The sequence below is a fragment of the Octopus bimaculoides genome, chromosome 6, assembly GCF_046866305.1.
Source record: "Octopus bimaculoides isolate indiv1 chromosome 6, ASM4686630v1, whole genome shotgun sequence".
NCBI lineage: Eukaryota > Metazoa > Mollusca > Cephalopoda > Octopoda > Octopodidae > Octopus > Octopus bimaculoides.
This window is the reverse complement of record NC_142933.1, coordinates 96,677,806-96,696,490: the sequence shown is the minus strand read 5'-3', so window position 1 is coordinate 96,696,490 and position 18,685 is coordinate 96,677,806. Positions and strand designations below refer to the sequence as shown.

Sequence of the window (18,685 nt, the reverse complement as noted above, 5' to 3'; positions counted from 1 at the left end):
CTTTCTTTCCAATTTCTATTTAACTGTATTTCATAATGTTGAAAACTTATAAACTATACAACGCTAAAAAAAAAAAAGGAAAAAAAAAGAAAGGATTTTAAATCAAAAGTTACTCTTGACCCTGGCGTGATTCGAACACGCAGCCTTCTGATCTGGAGTCAGACGCGCTACCGTTGCGCCACAAGGCCACGTAAACCAGGAATCTGAAACAAGTCTTTTGTCTTTGCTTTTAGATAATGTTAATACAAATTAATATATTTTTTTGACATATTTTCTGTCTCGATCATCAGTCGCTTGTTTTGTCCGTGTTCTGAAGAATCCCGATGTTCAACGAACTTAACAATCTTGACATTTCGAAATTTATTAAGATCAACAACATTGTTTATGATATGACTTTTTCATTTTTAATCATTGTATAAATTCCAGTCGAGCTGGGCTCTAAACATATATTTATACTTGTAAATTTAATAACAAAAGCAAATATAGAAATGACTCTTTGACAGTGACATAATTTGAAAAGCAGCGTCCTGATCAGGCGTTAGACTCTGTACTATTGCGCCAGAGGCCCAAACGCCTGGACGGATTCACATTATAAACTTTTAAATGAAGTCTTCTAGCTAGCTAATGCCAATTTTAACTCTTACCATTTCGTCATAGATATTGCATCATCCTTTCGTGATCATACAAAAGACAGGAATGTCAAACGGTAACGAGTGAATTGAACGTCGAACTGCTACAAACAACACTCAAATCTCCTTCTAGCGATACCCTACCGTCCTAAATGAGGAATGAAGATATTGTAAAACGTAATTTTATGCAATCCTCAAAGACAGGATGATCACGGCTGGATTTTCTTTGGTCAGTATTGATAGTAGATTAAGCAATAACAAGATAGTAGATTAGTAAAGTCGTTAGGGGCTTTGGATAGAATATCTCACAATATTAATCACGGACACTTCACTTGTTTTCATAACCGCGTTGTTGGTTAGAGATATTTGGGCTCAACTACATTCTACGAAACTGTTGCATATGGGTGCAGATCGATAGCCTAATATCAGATTCGTCTGATTTCACTAATTACCTGACGATGAAGTGTTTATTTCACCTTGGTGAGAAGTCAAAATTTGAAAATAAAGATTAAATTCCTTAACGTCCTTCAATTGTTACATTGTCACTTGAAATAAACAACATTACTCGAAAAATAAAAATAAATAAAATTAATGTGACCCCGACGTGATTCGAACACGCAACCGTCTGATCTGGAGTCAGACGCGCTACCGTTGCGCCACAGGGCCATATAGCCAGTGCCAGCGGAGTATAGTCTTTTGCCTTCGCTGTTAGATTATGTAATTACAAGATATTGGTTTCACATATTGTCTGTTGTCTCGATCAGCAATCACTTGTCTTGTGAAGTAGATATTTCACGGCATTCTGTGATTACAAATTCGGTTCTGAAACCACATTTCCTCGATACATTTAATGGTAAGAAAAGGCCCTTATGTACCTGAAAATGATTTCAAGAAGTAACCTTCTGAAACGGACGTCATTTGCGTCACTGCTCTGCCACAGCGTACAAGTACGACTATTCACACGAACATTTAAATAAACGCTTCCTATTAGCCAAATGAAATTGTAAATCTCCCCGTTTCATCATAGATATTCCATCACCCTTTGGTGATCATATAAAACGCAGGAGGATTGACCAGGAATGAAATAACAATTAAATTGTAGTTCGACAGTAGCCACATATCCCTCAAATAACATTTCGCTCTCTTAAATGAGAAATGAGAATTTCATATTTCGTTTTTATATTTGGTTTGCTAGATTTTTGATGTGAAATCGTGTATTGAAACAGATTTTGCAGTATTTCCGGCTGGTCATTGTACTAATAATAAATGCACACACTAGTTCTAATTCACATCTATATCTTTCGTCAAGATCTTCATTCATCCAATCGGTCACGAATGGCAATGGAAAAAATTAATGGTTGATTAACTAAATGACTGGCAATCGATTAGTAATTACTGAAATAGTTAACTAATGAAATTGACGAATTATAAAGAACGGAAATAGAGTAATTGCGTGTGTAGGTTCTTTGCATAATGAACGCCCATCAACGATATACAAAAGGAAAAGAAAATATCATGTACTTTAACGCCACACAATATTTATCCACGGGATGGTCACAGATGGAATTTGTTAGTGAAAATTCATAGGCAATTAAACACGATTGCGGATTAGTATAGTCGTTAGAGTTTGGATAGGATATTTTATAGTATTAGTCACAAATTTCTGTCATGATTTGAAATGCATTCGAGATCAGCTTTATCTTTCAGCTTAGCGCGGTCGATTAATAAAGTAGAATATTTTATCGGCGATGATCCAAGTAGGAGACGAGAAGTTTAGATGAAAAAGGCATGCAATATGTAATGATGGCCACTCATTTTTGGAAAACACTATTTCATATGTGCTCATTTGATCTGTCTCCGCACACACACACACACACAGAGTGTGTGTGTGTGTCTCTGTTTCTTTTGTCTCATACACGCAGCAGGAATGGCTGTGTAGTAGGTAGCTTACTTACCAACCACATGGTTCCGGGCTTAGTCCCACTGCGTGACACTTTGGGAAAGTGTCCCCTACTATAGCCTCGGGCCGACCAAAGCCTTGTGAGTGGATTTGGTAGACGGAAACTGAAAGAAGCTCGTTGTATATATATATATATATATATATATATATATATATATATATATATATATATATATGTGAGTGTGTGTGTGTGTGTGTGTGTGTGTGTGTGTGTGTGTGTGTGTGTGTGTGTGTGTGTGTGTGTCCACCATTGCTTGACAACCGATATTGGTGTGTTCACGTCCCCGTAACTTAGCGGTTCGGCAAAAAGAGACCGATAGAATAAGTACCAGGCTTACAAAGAATAAGTCCTGGGGTCGAGCTGTTCGACTAAAAGGCGGTGCTCTAGCATGACCGCTGTCACATGACTGAAACAAATAAAAGAATAAAAGAATATATATATATATATATATATCATTATTATGATTGACCGTTGACTGAACACTTTTCAATTTTTTTTCTCCGTGTTTTTCTCCTTGTCTCCGTATTCTTTCTGTTGAAGAGCGTAGCTCGAAACGTCAAAGACTTTCCGTATTGGTTAATGTATTGGTTTCGTATATATTCTGTCTTTTTTTGAAGTAAATACCAAACGTCAGGACGGATTCACGTTCTAAACTTTTAAATCAAGCTTTATTGCTAGCTAATGCTAATTTAAAGTCCTGCCATTTCGTCTTGGGTTTTGCTTCACCCTTTGGTGATCAAATGAAAGACAGGAGTGTCAAACAGTAATGACGGAATCGTAAATCGACTTGCTACAAACAACAGTCAAACCTACCTCCAGTGATACGCTGCCGTCCTAAATGAGAGTAAAAAAGCCTTGTAATATGTACTTTTATGCAATCATGAAAGAGAGGATAACCACAAGTGGATTTTCTTCGGTCAGGATTGATAGGAAAATAAGCAATAACGAGATAACAGATAAGCAAAGTCGTTAGAGGCTTTGGATAGGACGTTTTAGAATCGCATGGCCCTGTGGTGCAACGGTAACGCGTCTGACTATAGTTCAGAAGGCTGCGTGTTCGGATCACGTCGGGTTTACATTAATTTTATTTCTTTTTACTTTTCGAGTAATGTAGTTAATTTCAAGTGATATGAAACAATTGAAGATCGTTAAGAAATCCAATCTTTATGTTCAAAGAATCACTTCTCAGCAAGGTGAACTGTGCATTTCATATAGCAAGGGCATTGGTAAAATAAGACAAACCTGATACAGGATCTATCCTATCGGCTATCGATCTGTATCCCTATTTAACAGTTTCGTAGAATGTAGTAGAGCCCAAAAATCTCCAACCAACAACAAGATTAAGAAAACAGGTAAAGTGACACCTGGCTGGAGCTATCGCTCTAACATCAATATTTATTTCTTTATTGCCCTCAAGAGACTAACATAGAAGGGACAAACAAGGACAGACAAAGGGATTAAATCGATGACATCGGCCCCAGTGCGGAACTGGTACTTATTTAATCGACCCCGAAAGGATGAAAGGCAAAGTCGGCCTCGGCGGAATTTGAACTCAGAACGTAACGGTAGACGAAATACCGCTATGCATTTCGCCCGGCATGCTAACGATTCTGCCATCTTGCCGCCCTTCTAACATCAATATTATCGCGGACCACCACTTCTCTGCCTTGAACGGTCACAACCCCGGTACTACAGGCACATAAGTAAAATTTTGCAGAAAATAATCGCAAGACGGCCTCTTGAAACCGTGAGAACTGGAGGGCGACGTAGGGCAAGAACGAGACGGCTGGATAATATCCATGGCCTGTTGTTCACGTTTCTAAATCCGATGGAGACGTCTAGTTATGGTTGCTTCTGATCGGATCCTATGGGGAAGGTAGCTGAGGACTGTAACCCCAGCACCCTACTAGGGATTGGTGGAGCGTTTCTTTCTGTGTTCATTGCTTTATTTCCAACTTACATTGAAATAAATTTCTTATTAGCCTGTAACTCTATTTCATTATATTGAAGCGTTATAAAAATATCATAATAAAAAAGTGAGACACTGCAAAAAAAAAAAGATCCTCAGCTGGTGTGACCCCGACGTGATTCGAACACGCAACCTTCTGATCTGGAGTCAGACGCGCTACCGTTGCGCCACAGGGCCACATGGAAATAATCTTCTAAATCTTAGTTATTTGATTTATGTAACTATTAATTAATGTAATTATAAGTTCATATATTTGAGATAGTTCTCGACTTGATCAACTGTCATTTGTTTTGTAAAGTAAATGTCTGACGGTATTTTGTCGGCTTGACAACTGGTGTTGGTTTGTTTATGTCTCCCTCATTTTGCTGTTCGGTAAAAGCATACCTATAAAATTAGTAATGGATTTAAAATAAAGCACCGGGTCTATTCTTTCGACCAAACCATTTCTTTTCGTCTTCTCTGCTTTCTTTCCAACTTCTATATAACTGTTTTTCATAACATTGAAGAGTAACAAACTATGTATCGTTAAAAAGAAAATGTTTTTAACTGAAAAAATAAAAAAAAGTACTCTAATGACCCCGACGTGATTCGAACACGCAGCCTTCTGATCTGGAGTCAGACGCGCTACCGTTGCGCCACAGGGCCGTACATAGCGGTTCTTCAAACAATAGTCTTTTCCTCTTGCTATATTTATATAATTAGTTCACATATTTTCTGTTTCGATTCAGCAGTCACTTGATTTCTAATTGTATTTACTACGTGGTTCTGACAAATATCAGAAATTATGATTTCGAAATTTATCTAAGATCAATTATTTTGTTTATGACGACATTCTAATCTTTTAATCTACACATAAATTCCACATCGGTTGGGTTCTAAAAATGCGCTTGTTGATAAATATAATGTATAAAAACAAAAAGAAAAATACAATGAACAGTTGCTTATGATCTTGACATATTTTAAACGCGTAAATTTCTCAACTGGGGTCAGACGCGTTACCAGCGTTCTTCAGATCTGTACACTCCTTAAAGACGGGGTAGTCACAGCTGGAATTTCTTTTGTTAAGGTCGACTAGGAGGTTTAATACCATTAAGTGGCCGATTAGCTAAGTCGTTCGATCATCGGATGCAATGTTTCACAATATTCATTTTGGATTTCTGTGTTCTGATTTCAGATCCAGCGAAAATCAACATTGCTTTCAAGTTGCTCGGAATCGATTTTTTTTGTAAGAAATCGGCTGTGGAGATCATTGCTAGAGAGGAATGGGTCCTGCCGTATTAACGTGTGATGGAAGACAAGAGGATGAATGCAAGAATTGCAGGTACTGGTACATTAATGCGCTCTCTCCAGCATTCGTTACTGAAAAGAGTACTCAGAAGTGTACAAATTGGCAAGACTCGCTAACTGCGATTCGGTTTTTGTGTCTATCGTCATACATGGTCATGCATGTTGGGTAATGGTCGAAAGAGTACGAATACAAGCGGATGAAATGGGGGTACTTCCAAAGGATCTCTAGAATAAGGTTACTCGCGGGTGCACAGCTCTGAGATCAGAGAGTCTCAACGGATCGTGGACCGCTACATCTCTGTCTTGAAAGGTCACAGCTCCGGTACTACGGACATATGATTAGAATGTCAGAGAAAAGAATCGCAAGACGGACTCTTCAAGCCGTGACATGTGGCGGGAGACGTAGCGGTAGTGCAAGAATGAGATGGTTGGAAAATATCCATAGCCTCAGTTATTCACGTTTCGAAATCCGATGGAACTGTCTAATGACGGTTGCTTCTAACCAGACCTTGTGGAGGAAGTAGCTGAGGATTGTACGTACCTCCAAGACCTTCCGAGGAATTCATCATGAAGCGTTTTATTCTGTCTTCACTGCCTTATTTCCAACTTGCATGGTAATAGATTTCTTATTGGTCTTCAGTTCTGTTCCATTACATTGAGGTGTTATAAATAATATAATGAAAGCAGTGAGACTTAGATGTTGTTCCAAACCATAGTCTTTCGGTTTATGAAATTATTTGTCGACATATTTCTCGTTTCGATCGACTGTCATTTGTTTTGTAAATGTGACGTTGTAGCGTTCACTTGACAACTGGTGTTGGTTTGTTTAGATCTCCTTTACTTTGCGGTTCGGTATAAGTAACCGATGAAATGAGTAATGGACTTCAAATAAAGTACCGAGTCGATTCAATCGACGAAACTATTAAAGGCGATGCTCCAGCCTACCCGCATTCCAGTGACAGAAACAAGGTGTGCTTGTGTATGTGTGCGTATTTGGATTTAAGCATTTCTTTTTGTCTTCTTCCCTTTCTTTTCAGTTTCTATTCATCTGTATTTCATAACGTTGAAGATTTATAAACTACTAGCAGTATAACCCGGCGTTGCTCGGGATTAAGCTAGGATTATTAAATGATTAAGTCCTTTATTTCAAACCAAAATAAGTAACATCGACCTCAGATTTGAGCAAAATCCGTTGAAATTAGTTTGGCTGAAAATGGTTTGCTGGCAATTTGATTGGGAAATCCCATAAGGAATCAGTTTATTGGTTATTTTCACTTATTGACTCTTTTTTTAAATGTTGCATTAGAGATCTGCATAGGAGAAGGTTGATCTGAAGGTTTGCATTGGGGATCTGGATTGGAGTAACTTAGGAAAGCTTACCAACAACCTTAACCAAAAAATAAGGAGCCTGTCCCTTCTAGGTTAACTCTAACCCTAACCCTAAACCCTAACCCTAACTCTGACCCTAAAACCGTAACCCTAACCCTAATCCTAATCCTAACCGTAACACCCTAGTGGAAATCGTGCGGGTGTTAATCTGAAAAATTACCAAACCCTTTTTGTGGTCCGAAAAACGGGTTGGGGGGGTGACTGACAAATTGTTACATACGTTTTTGTTTCATAGTTGTGAAATATAAACAAAACTCTTTCGCTCCCAAAGTAGTATATGTGCGTAAGTGTGAGAGTGAGAGGGGGGGGGGGAGAAAGATGAACGATTTAAAATAAATAAATGATTTAAAATAAATAAATGATTTAAAATAAATATATTTGAATTGTTGTGTGAGAAAGTATATATAATCTTATTATAGAATATAGTGTATTTCAAAAACATCTTATATTGAAACTATATCTCATGTTTAAGAAAAAAAATAGATTTTACTCTGTCTTCCTTAGCTACATTTTCTTTCGTAATACGCTTTGTCTCCCTCTTCCACTTGTTCGTTCCTTTATTTTTTTTTGTTAGACGCTCTCTTGGTGAGAGAGATTCTTTTTCCTTCGCCGCTTTGTCTCTTTCTTCCACTTTTTCAATTTTCTTTTTTTTAGACGCTTGGCAAACACTCTGTTTCTGATCCTTGTCACAAACACACTATTTCTTTCTTTCTCTCTTTTTTCTTTCTCTCTTTTTTCTGTTCTCTTTTTTATTTCTCTCTCTCTTTATTTCTCTCTCTCTTTCTTTCTTTCTCCCTCTCTTTCTCTCTTTCTTTCTTTCTTTCTTTCTTTCTTTCTTTCTCTCTCTCTTGCTCTCTCTCTCCTTCACGCGCGTACGCACAGATTTGACTTCGCCATGTCAACAAACTTCAAAATTGGTAAAAGTTTATCGATTTGTACAGCTATACGCGGGTGCCTCCGTGAGAAAAAGTTGACAAAAACACAGATAGGGTCATGAACAATGTCCTCCTAAAATTGGAGCGACATGCGTGCTAATTTGTGGACGTGCATAACCCACATTCACGTACACACACACACAAACATCTGTTTTATAGATATTGATACAAGGCTTAAAAAAAAAAACTTCTCCTGACCCCGACGTAATTCGAACACGCAGCCTTCTGATCTGGAGTCAGACGCGCTACCGTTGCGCCACAGGGCCGTACGATGCGATTCCTGAAACAATAGTATTTTCTTCTTGCTATATTTGTATATTTATTTGATATATTTTCTTTTTCGATCCAGCATTTTCTTCGTTGTTCTGAAGAATAACTGAAATCATGTTTTCGAAATTTATTAGGATCAATTATTTTATTTATGATATGACATTTTAAAATTTTGAAATGCTGACTTTTTTTTTTCTCTTTGCAAATTCGGAATCTCCGCAGTCGAGAAAGTGGATTTCTTTAGAAAAAAAAAAAAAAAAAAAGATACCGAAAGTGGGATCGGCTGGATTTTCAAATATGCTTATTGATAAATACAAAAAAAAAAAATAAATAAAAATATAAGAAGACGCTTATAATGCCGACTTGACACGAACATGTAAACTTCTTAACGGAAGTCAGTCAGACACCTTGCCATTATTGTTAAGTGTTTAAGGCGGCGAGCTGCCAGAAACGTTTGCACCGCGGGGTGAAATGCTTAGCGGTATTTCGTCTGTCTTTATGTTCTGAGTTCAAATTCCTCCGAGGTCGACTTTGCCTTTCATCCTTTCGGGGTCGATAAATTAAGTACCAGTTACGCACTGGGGTCGATGTAATCGACTTAATCCCTTTGTCTGTGCTTGCTTGTTCCCTCTATGTTTAGCCCCTTGTAGGCAATAAAGAAATAAGAAACGTTAGCACCGCCGGGCGAAATGCTTAGCGGTATTTTGTGTCTTTACATTCTGTGTTCAAATTCAGCCTAGGTCAACTTTGCCTTTCATTCTTTCAGGGTCTATAACTTAAGTACCAGTTGTATACTGGAGTCGATCTAATCGACTGGTCCCCTCCCCCAAAATTTCGGACCTTGTGCCTAGAAAAGAAAAGATTATTCCTAAGTGTTCGACGGAGACCGCGAGACCCGTAATAAACTATATTAAATTCACACTTGTTGTTAACTAAAACTAATTTTATATTTCACCATTTAATCGTAGATGTTGCATCATATTTTGGTGATCATAGAAGAAGGATACAATGTTTCACAATATTCATTCTAGATTTCTGTGTACTGATTTCAAATCCAGCCGCGATCGACTTTGCCTTTCAACCGTTCGGGATCGATTTTTTTTAGTAAGAAATCGGCTGTGGAGGTCATTTCTAGAGAGGAATAGGCCCCAACAAAATCTCGCGGCTGTATTCACGTGTGATGGAAGGCAAGAGAATAAGCTGAATGCTAGAATTGCAAGTACTGGCACACTAATGTGCCGTCTTCAGCGTTTGTTCCTTAAAAGAGAAAAGATTGGTAAAAAAAAAAGCCAAACTCGTTATCTCTGATTCGGTCTTCGTGCCTATCGTCATACATGGTCATGAATGTTGGGTAATGACCTAAAGATTACGAAAACAATCGGCCGAAAGAGTACGAATAAAAGCGGCCGAAATCAGGTACCTCCAAAGGATCTCTAGAATTACGTTACTCGACCGGGTGCATAGCTTGGGGATCAGGTACATAGCAAGGTGTGCTTGTGTATGTGTGCGTGTTTGTATTTAAGCATTTCTTTTCGTCTTCTCTGCTTTCTTTCCAATTTCTATTTAACTGTATTTCATAATGTTGAAAACTTATAAACTATACAACGCTAAAAAAAAAAAAAAGGAAAAAAAAAGAAAGGATTTTAAATCAAAAGTTACTCTTGACCCTGGCGTGATTCGAACACGCAGCCTTCTGATCTGGAGTCAGACGCGCTACCGTTGCGCCACAAGGCCACGTAAACCAGGAATCTGAAACAAGTCTTTTGTCTTTGCTTTTAGATAATGTTAATACAAATTAATATATTTTTTTGACATATTTTCTGTCTCGATCATCAGTCGCTTGTTTTGTCCGTGTTCTGAAGAATCCCGATGTTCAACGAACTTAACAATCTTGACATTTCGAAATTTATTAAGATCAACAACATTGTTTATGATATGACTTTTTCATTTTTAATCATTGTATAAATTCCAGTCGAGCTGGGCTCTAAACATATATTTATACTTGTAAATTTAATAACAAAAGCAAATATAGAAATGACTCTTTGACAGTGACATAATTTGAAAAGCAGCGTCCTGATCAGGCGTTAGACTCTGTACTATTGCGCCAGAGGCCCAAACGCCTGGACGGATTCACATTATAAACTTTTAAATGAAGTCTTCTAGCTAGCTAATGCCAATTTTAACTCTTACCATTTCGTCATAGATATTGCATCATCCTTTCGTGATCATACAAAAGACAGGAATGTCAAACGGTAACGAGTGAATTGAATGTCGAACTGCTACAAACAACACTCAAATCTCCTTCTAGCGATACCCTACCGTCCTAAATGAGGAATGAAGATATTGTAAAACGTAATTTTATGCAATCCTCAAAGACAGGATGATCACGGCTGGATTTTCTTTGGTCAGTATTGATAGTAGATTAAGCAATAACAAGATAGTAGATTAGTAAAGTCGTTAGGGGCTTTGGATAGAATATCTCACAATATTAATCACGGACACTTCACTTGTTTTCATAACCGCGTTGTTGGTTAGAGATATTTGGGCTCAACTACATTCTACGAAACTGTTGCATATGGGTGCAGATCGATAGCCTAATATCAGATTCGTCTGATTTCACTAATTACCTGACGATGAAGTGTTTATTTCACCTTGGTGAGAAGTCAAAATTTGAAAATAAAGATTAAATTCCTTAACGTCCTTCAATTGTTACATGTCACTTGAAATAAACAACATTACTCGAAAAATAAAAATAAATAAAATTAATGTGACCCCGACGTGATTCGAACACGCAACCGTCTGATCTGGAGTCAGACGCGCTACCGTTGCGCCACAGGGCCATATAGCCAGTGCCAGCGGAGTATAGTCTTTTGCCTTCGCTGTTAGATTATGTAATTACAAGATATTGGTTTCACATATTGTCTGTTGTCTCGATCAGCAATCACTTGTCTTGTGAAGTAGATATTTCACGGCATTCTGTGATTACAAATTCGGTTCTGAAACCACATTTCCTCGATACATTTAATGGTAACAAAAGGCCCTTATGTACCTGAAAATGATTTCAAGTAACCTTCTGAAACGGACGTCATTTGCGTCACTGCTCTGCCACAGTGTACAAGTACGACTATTCACACGAACATTTAAATAAACGCTTCCTATTAGCCAAATGAAATTGTAAATCTCCCCGTTTCATCATAGATATTCCATCACCCTTTGGTGATCATATAAAACGCAGGAGGATTGACCAGGAATGAAATAACAATTAAATTGTAGTTCGACAGTAGCCACATATCCCTCAAATAACATTTCGCTCTCTTAAATGAGAAATGAGAATTTCATATTTCGTTTTTATATTTGGTTTGCTAGATTTTTGATGTGAAATCGTGTATTGAAACAGATTTTGCAGTATTTCCGGCTGGTCATTGTACTAATAATAAATACACACACTAGTTCTAATTCACATCTGTATCTTTCGTCAAGATCTTCTTTCATCCAATCGGTCACGAATGGCAATGGAAAAAATTAATGGTTGATTAACTAAATGACTGGCAATCGATTAGTAATTACTGAAATAGTTAACTAATGAAATTGACGAATTATAAAGAACGGAAATAGAGTAATTGCGTGTGTAGGTTCTTTGCATAATGAACGCCCATCAACGATATACAAAAGGAAAAGAAAATATCATGTACTTTAACGCCACACAATATTTATCCACGGGATGGTCACAGATGGAATTTGTTAGTGAAAATTCATAGGCAATTAAACACGATTGCGGATTAGTATAGTCGTTAGAGTTTGGATAGGATATTTTATAGTATTAGTCACAAATTTCTGTGTCATGATTTGAAATGCATTCGAGATCAGCTTTGTCTTTCAACTTAGCGCGGTCGATTAATAAAGTAGAATATTTTATCGGCGATGATCCAAGTAGGAGACGGGAAGTTTAGATGAAAAAGGCATGCAATATGTAATGATGGCCACTCATTTTTGGAAAACACTATTTCATATGTGCTCATTTGATCTGTCTCCTCACACACACAGAGTGTGTGTGTGTCTCTCTGTTTCTTTTGTCTCATACACGCAGCAGGAATGGCTGTGTGGTAGGTAGCTTACTTACCAACCACATGGTTCCGGGTTTAGTCCCACTGCGTGACACTTTGGGCAAGTGTCCCCTACTATAGCCTCGGGCCGACCAAAGCCTTGTGAGTGGATTTGGTAGACGGAAACTGAAAGAAGCTCGTTGTATATATATATATATATATATATATATATATGTGAGTGTGTGTGTGTGTGTGTGTGTGTGTGTGTGTGTGTGTGTGTCCACCATTGCTTGACAACCGATATTGGTGTGTTCACGTCCCCGTAACTTAGCGGTTCGGCAAAAAGAGACCGATAGAATAAGTACCAGGCTTACAAAGAATAAGTCCTGGGGTCGAGCTGTTCGACTAAAAGGCGGTGCTCTAGCATGACCGCTGTCACATGACTGAAACAAATAAAAGAATATATATATATATATATATATATCATTATTATGATTGACCGTTGACTGAACACTTTTCAATTTTTTTTCTCCGTGTTTTTCTCCTTGTCTCCGTATTCTTTCTGTTGAAGAGCGTAGCTCGAAACGTCAAAGACTTTCCGTATTCCCGAGCGTCAAACTAATATATACTTTTGTTAGTTACACCACCTGTCCTCGTCTGTTGTTATTATTTGTATATTCTCCCATATATATATATATATATATATATATATATATATATATATATATCACGAGAGAGAGAGAGAAATAGAGGGAATATCGTATACATAAGATTTATGCATTGCACTGTGTTTGTAGTAATACAGTGAGTTATAGATTCATGATATTGATGTAAGGGTAATATGCTTCAAACGGGTGTCGCTTCACCTGTCTTTGGAACTTCGTGGTTGCGTAGAGATTTGGGATAGTGCACGAACCCGTTAGATACGGGAGCAGATGAAAGAATTGATTAGGCCTATTTTCCCAATTTAGTAAGGATGAAGAATACATTGCACCTCGAGAGGAAGTGATACTCTGAACATAAAATTTGAATTTCTTAAACTTTTGTTTCATATCACTTCAAATTAGCTATATTACTGTAAAAAAAAAAAAAAAGCAATGAAAATGGAAAATATGAACTATTTGACGCCGACGTGATTCGAACATGCAGTCTTCTGATCTAGAAACAGACGCGCTACCGTTGCGCCACAGCGCCGTATGAATGCGATGTAACGAACAATTCTGTTTTGGCTTACTTTTAGATAATGAAATCACAAGTTAATGTATTGGTTTCGTATATATTCTGTCTTTTTTTGAAGTAAATACCAAACGTCAGGACGGATTCACGTTCTAAACTTTTAAATCAAGCTTTATTGCTAGCTAATGCTAATTTAAAGTCCTGCCATTTCGTCTTGGGTTTTGCTTCACCCTTTGGTGATCAAATGAAAGACAGGAGTGTCAAACAGTAATGACGGAATCGTAAATCGACTTGCTACAAACAACAGTCAAACCTACCTCCAGTGATACGCTGCCGTCCTAAATGAGAGTAAAAAAGCCTTGTAATATGTACTTTTATGCAATCATGAAAGAGAGGATAACCACAAGTGGATTTTCTTCGGTCAGGATTGATAGGAAAATAAGCAATAACGAGATAACAGATAAGCAAAGTCGTTAGAGGCTTTGGATAGGATGTTTTAGAATCGCATGGCCCTGTGGTGCAACGGTAACGCTTCTGACTGCAGTTAAGAAGGCTGCGTGTCGGGGTCACATTAATTTTATTTCTTTTTACTTTTCGAGTAATGTAGTTAATTTCAAGTGATATGAAACAATTGAAGATCGTTAAGAAATCCAATCTTTATGTTCAAAGAATCACTTCTCAGCAAGGTGAACTGTGCATTTCATATAGCAAGGGCATTGGTAAAATAAGACAAACCTGATACAGGATCTATCCTATCGGCTATCGATCTGTATCCCTATTTAACAGTTTCGTAGAATGTAGTAGAGCCCAAAAATCTCCAACCAACAGCAAGATTAAGAAAACCGGTAAAGTGACACCTGGCTGGAGCTATCGCTCTAACATCAATATTTATTTCTTTATTGCCCTCAAGAGACTAACATAGAAAGGACAAACAAGGACAGACAAAGGGATTAAATCGATGACATCGGCCCCAGTGCGGAACTGGTACTTATTTAATCGACCCCGAAAGGATGAAAGGCAAAGTCGGCCTCGGCGGAATTTGAACTCAGAACGTAACGGTAGACGAAATACCGCTATGCATTTCGCCCGGCATGCTAACGATTCTGCCATCTTGCCGCCCTTCTAACATCAATATTATCGCGGACCACCACTTCTCTGCCTTGAACGGTCACAACCCCGGTACTACAGGCACATAAGTAAAATTTTGCAGAAAATAATCGCAAGACGGCCTCTTGAAACCGTGAGAACTGGAGGGCGACGTAGGGCAAGAACGAGACGGCTGGATAATATCCATGGCCTGTTGTTCACGTTTCTAAATCCGATGGAGACGTCTAGTTATGGTTGCTTCTGATCGGACCCTATGGGGAAGGTAGCTGAGGACTGTAACCCCAGCACCCTACTAGGGATTGGTGGAGCGTTTCTTTCTGTGTTCATTGCTTTATTTCCAACTTACATTGAAATAAATTTCTTATTAGCCTGTAACTCTATTTCATTATATTGAAGCGTTATAAAAATATCATAATAAAAAAGTGAGACACTGCAAAAAAAAAAAAAAACCTCAGCTGGTGTGACCCCGACGTGATTCGAACACGCAACCTTCTGATCTGGAATCAGACGCGCTACCGTTGCGCCACAGGGCCACATGGAAATAATCTTCTAAATCTTAGTTATTTGATTTATGTAACTATTAATTAATGTAATTATAAGTTCATATATTTGAGATAGTTCTCGACTTGATCAACTGTCATTTGTTTTGTAAAGTAAATGTCTGACGGTATTTTGTCGGCTTGACAACTGGTGTTGGTTTGTTTACGTCTCCCTCATTTTGCTGTTCGGTAAAAGCATACCTATAAAATTAGTAATGGATTTAAAATAAAGCACCGGGTCTATTCTTTCGACCAAACCATTTCTTTTCGTCTTCTCTGCTTTCTTTCCAACTTCTATATAACTGTTTTTCATAACATTGAAGAGTAACAAACTATGTATCGTTAAAAAGAAAATGTTTTTAACTGAAAAAATAAAAAAAAGTACTCTAATGACCCCGACGTGATTCGAACACGCAGCCTTCTGATCTGGAGTCAGACGCGCTACCGTTGCGCCACAGGGCCGTACGTAGCGGTTCTTCAAACAATAGTCTTTTCCTCTTGCTATATTTATATAATTAGTTCACATATTTTCTGTTTCGATTCAGCAGTCACTTGATTTCTAATTGTATTTACTACGTGGTTCTGACAAATATCAGAAATTATGATTTCGAAATTTATCTAAGATCAATTATTTTGTTTATGACGACATTCTAATCTTTTAATCTACACATAAATTCCACATCGGTTGGGTTCTAAAAATGCGCTTGTTGATAAATATAATGTATAAAAACAAAAAGAAAAATACAATAAACAGTTGCTTATGATCTCGACATATTTTGAACGCGTAAATTTCTCAACTGGAGTCAGACGCGTTACCAGCGTTCTTCAGATCTGTACACTCCTTAAAGACGGGGTAGTCACAGCTGGAATTTCTTTTGTTAAGGTCGACTAGGAGGTTAAACACCATTAGGTGGCCGTTTGGCTAAGTCGTTCGAACATCGGATGCAATGTTTCACAATATTCATTTTGGATTTCTGTGTTCTGATTTCAGATCCAGCGAAAATCAACATTGCTTTCAAGTTGCTCGGAATCGATTTTTTTTTTTGTAAGAAATCGGCTGTGGAGATCATTGCTAGAGAGGAATGGGTCCTGCCGTATTAACGTGTGATGGAAGACAAGAGGATGAATGCAAGAATTGCAGGTACTGGTACATTAATGCGCTCTCTCCAGCATTCGTTACTGAAAAGAGTACTCAGAAGTGTACAAATTGGCAAGACTCGCTAACTGCGATTCGGTTTTTGTGTCTATCGTCATACATGGTCATGCATGTTGGGTAATGGTCGAAAGAGTACGAATACAAGCGGATGAAATGGGGGTACTTCCAAAGGATCTCTAGAATAAGGTTACTCGCGGGTGCACAGCTCTGAGATCAGAGAGTCTCAACGGATCGTGGACCGCTACATCTCTGTCTTGAAAGGTCACAGCTCCGGTACTACGGACATATGATTAGAATGTCAGAGAAAAGAATCGCAAGACGGACTCTTCAAGCCGTGACATGTGGCGAGAGACGTAGCGGTAGTGCAAGAATGAGATGGCTGGAAAATATCCATAGCCTCAGTTATTCACGTTTCGAAATCCGATGGAACTGTCTAATGACGGTTGCTTCTAACCAGACCTTGTGGAGGAAGTAGCTGAGGATTGTACGTACCTCCAAGACCTTCCCAGGAATTCATCGTGAAGCGTTTTATTCTGTCTTCACTGCCTTATTTCCAACTTGCATGGTAATAGATTTCTTATTGGTCTTCAGTTCTGTTCCATTACATTGAGGTGTTATAAATAATATAATGAAAGCAGTGAGACTTAGATGTTGTTCCAAACCATAGTCTTTCGGTTTATGAAATTATTTGTCGACATATTTCTCGTTTCGATCGACTGTCATTTGTTTTGTAAATGTGACGTTGTAGCGTTCACTTGACAACTGGTGTTGGTTTGTTTAGATCTCCTTTACTTTGCGGTTCGGTATAAGTAACCGATGAAATGAGTAATGGACTTCAAATAAAGTACCGAGTCGATTCAATCGACGAAACTATTAAAGGCGATGCTCCAGCCTACCCGCATTCCAGTGACAGAAACAAGGTGTGCTTGTGTATGTGTGCGTATTTGGATTTAAGCATTTCTTTTTGTCTTCTTCCCTTTCTTTTCAGTTTCTATTCATCTGTATTTCATAACGTTGAAGATTTATAAACTACTAGCAGTATAACCCGGCGTTGCTCGGGATTAAGCTAGGATTATTAAATGATTAAGTCCTTTATTTCAAACCAAAATAAGTAACATCGACCTCAGATTTGAGCAAAATCCGTTGAAATTAGTTTGGCTGAAAAAGGGTTTGCTGGCAATTTGATTGGGAAATCCCATAAGGAATCAGTTTATTGGTTATTTTCACTTATTGACTCTTTTTTTAAATGTTGCATTAGAGATCTGCATAGGAGAAGGTTGATCTGAAGGTTTGCATTGGGGATCTGGATTGGAGTAACTTAGGAAAGCTTACCAACAACCTTAACCAAAAAATAAGGAGCCTGTCCCTTCTAGGTTAACTCTAACCCTAACCCTAAACCCTAACCCTAACTCTGACCCTAAAACCGTAACCCTAACCCTAATCCTAATCCTAACCGTAACACCCTAGTGGAAATCGTGCGGGTGTTAATCTGAAAAATTACCAAACCCTTTTTGTGGTCCGAAAAACGGGTTGGGGGGGTGACTGACAAATTGTTACATACGTTTTTGTTTCATAGTTGTGAAATATAAACAAAACTCTTTCGCTCCCAAAGTAGTATATGTGCGTAAGTGTGAGAGTGAGAGGGGGGGGGGAGAAAGATGAACGATTTAAAATAAATAAATGATTTAAAATAAATATATTTGAATTGTTGTGTGAGAAAGTATATATAATCTTATTATAGAATATAGTGTCTTTCAAAAACATCTTATATTTGAAACTATATCTCATGTTTAAGAAAAAAAATGCATTTTACTCTGTCTTCCTTAGCTACATTTTCTTTCGTAATACGCTTTGTCTCCCTCTTCCACTTGTTCGTTCCTTTTTTTGTTGTTGTTGTTAGACGCTGTCTTGGTGAGAGAATTTTTTTTTTCCTTCGCCGCTTTGTCTCCCAAACACACTATTTCTTTCTTTCTCTCTCTCTTTCTTTCTTTCTCTCTCTCTTTCTTTCTTTCTCCCTCTCTTTCTTTTTTCTCTCTCTCTTGCTCTCTCTCTCCTTCCCGCGCGTACGCACAGATTTGACTTCGCCATGTCAACAAACTTCAAAATTGGTAAAAGTTTATCGATTTGTACAGCTATACGCGGGTGCCTCTGTGAGAAAAAGTTGACAAAAACACAGATAGGGTCATGAACAATGTCCTCCTAAAATTGGAGCGACATGCGTGCT

General features: G+C 38.0%; 9 non-coding genes across 9 annotated transcripts; all 9 read right to left on the bottom strand.

Moving 5' to 3' along the window:
* Positions 1 to 116: 116 nt before the first annotated feature.
* On the bottom strand, positions 117 to 188 carry Trnaw-cca (transfer RNA tryptophan (anticodon CCA)). The gene has a single exon. It is a non-coding gene; the product is annotated as a tRNA-Trp (tRNA).
* A 1,035-nt stretch (positions 189 to 1,223) lies between these two features.
* Trnaw-cca (transfer RNA tryptophan (anticodon CCA)) lies at positions 1,224 to 1,295 on the bottom strand. The gene has a single exon. It is a non-coding gene; the product is annotated as a tRNA-Trp (tRNA).
* A 3,369-nt stretch (positions 1,296 to 4,664) lies between these two features.
* Trnaw-cca (transfer RNA tryptophan (anticodon CCA)) lies at positions 4,665 to 4,736 on the bottom strand. The gene has a single exon. It is a non-coding gene; the product is annotated as a tRNA-Trp (tRNA).
* A 396-nt stretch (positions 4,737 to 5,132) lies between these two features.
* Trnaw-cca (transfer RNA tryptophan (anticodon CCA)) lies at positions 5,133 to 5,204 on the bottom strand. The gene has a single exon. It is a non-coding gene; the product is annotated as a tRNA-Trp (tRNA).
* A 3,160-nt stretch (positions 5,205 to 8,364) lies between these two features.
* Trnaw-cca (transfer RNA tryptophan (anticodon CCA)) lies at positions 8,365 to 8,436 on the bottom strand. Its single transcript has one exon. It is a non-coding gene; the product is annotated as a tRNA-Trp (tRNA).
* A 1,666-nt stretch (positions 8,437 to 10,102) lies between these two features.
* Positions 10,103 to 10,174, bottom strand: Trnaw-cca (transfer RNA tryptophan (anticodon CCA)). The gene has a single exon. It is a non-coding gene; the product is annotated as a tRNA-Trp (tRNA).
* A 1,034-nt stretch (positions 10,175 to 11,208) lies between these two features.
* Trnaw-cca (transfer RNA tryptophan (anticodon CCA)) lies at positions 11,209 to 11,280 on the bottom strand. Its single transcript has one exon. It is a non-coding gene; the product is annotated as a tRNA-Trp (tRNA).
* Positions 11,281 to 15,227: 3,947 nt separating this feature from the next.
* Trnaw-cca (transfer RNA tryptophan (anticodon CCA)) lies at positions 15,228 to 15,299 on the bottom strand. The gene has a single exon. It is a non-coding gene; the product is annotated as a tRNA-Trp (tRNA).
* A 396-nt stretch (positions 15,300 to 15,695) lies between these two features.
* Trnaw-cca (transfer RNA tryptophan (anticodon CCA)) lies at positions 15,696 to 15,767 on the bottom strand. Its single transcript has one exon. It is a non-coding gene; the product is annotated as a tRNA-Trp (tRNA).
* Positions 15,768 to 18,685: the final 2,918 nt, after the last annotated feature.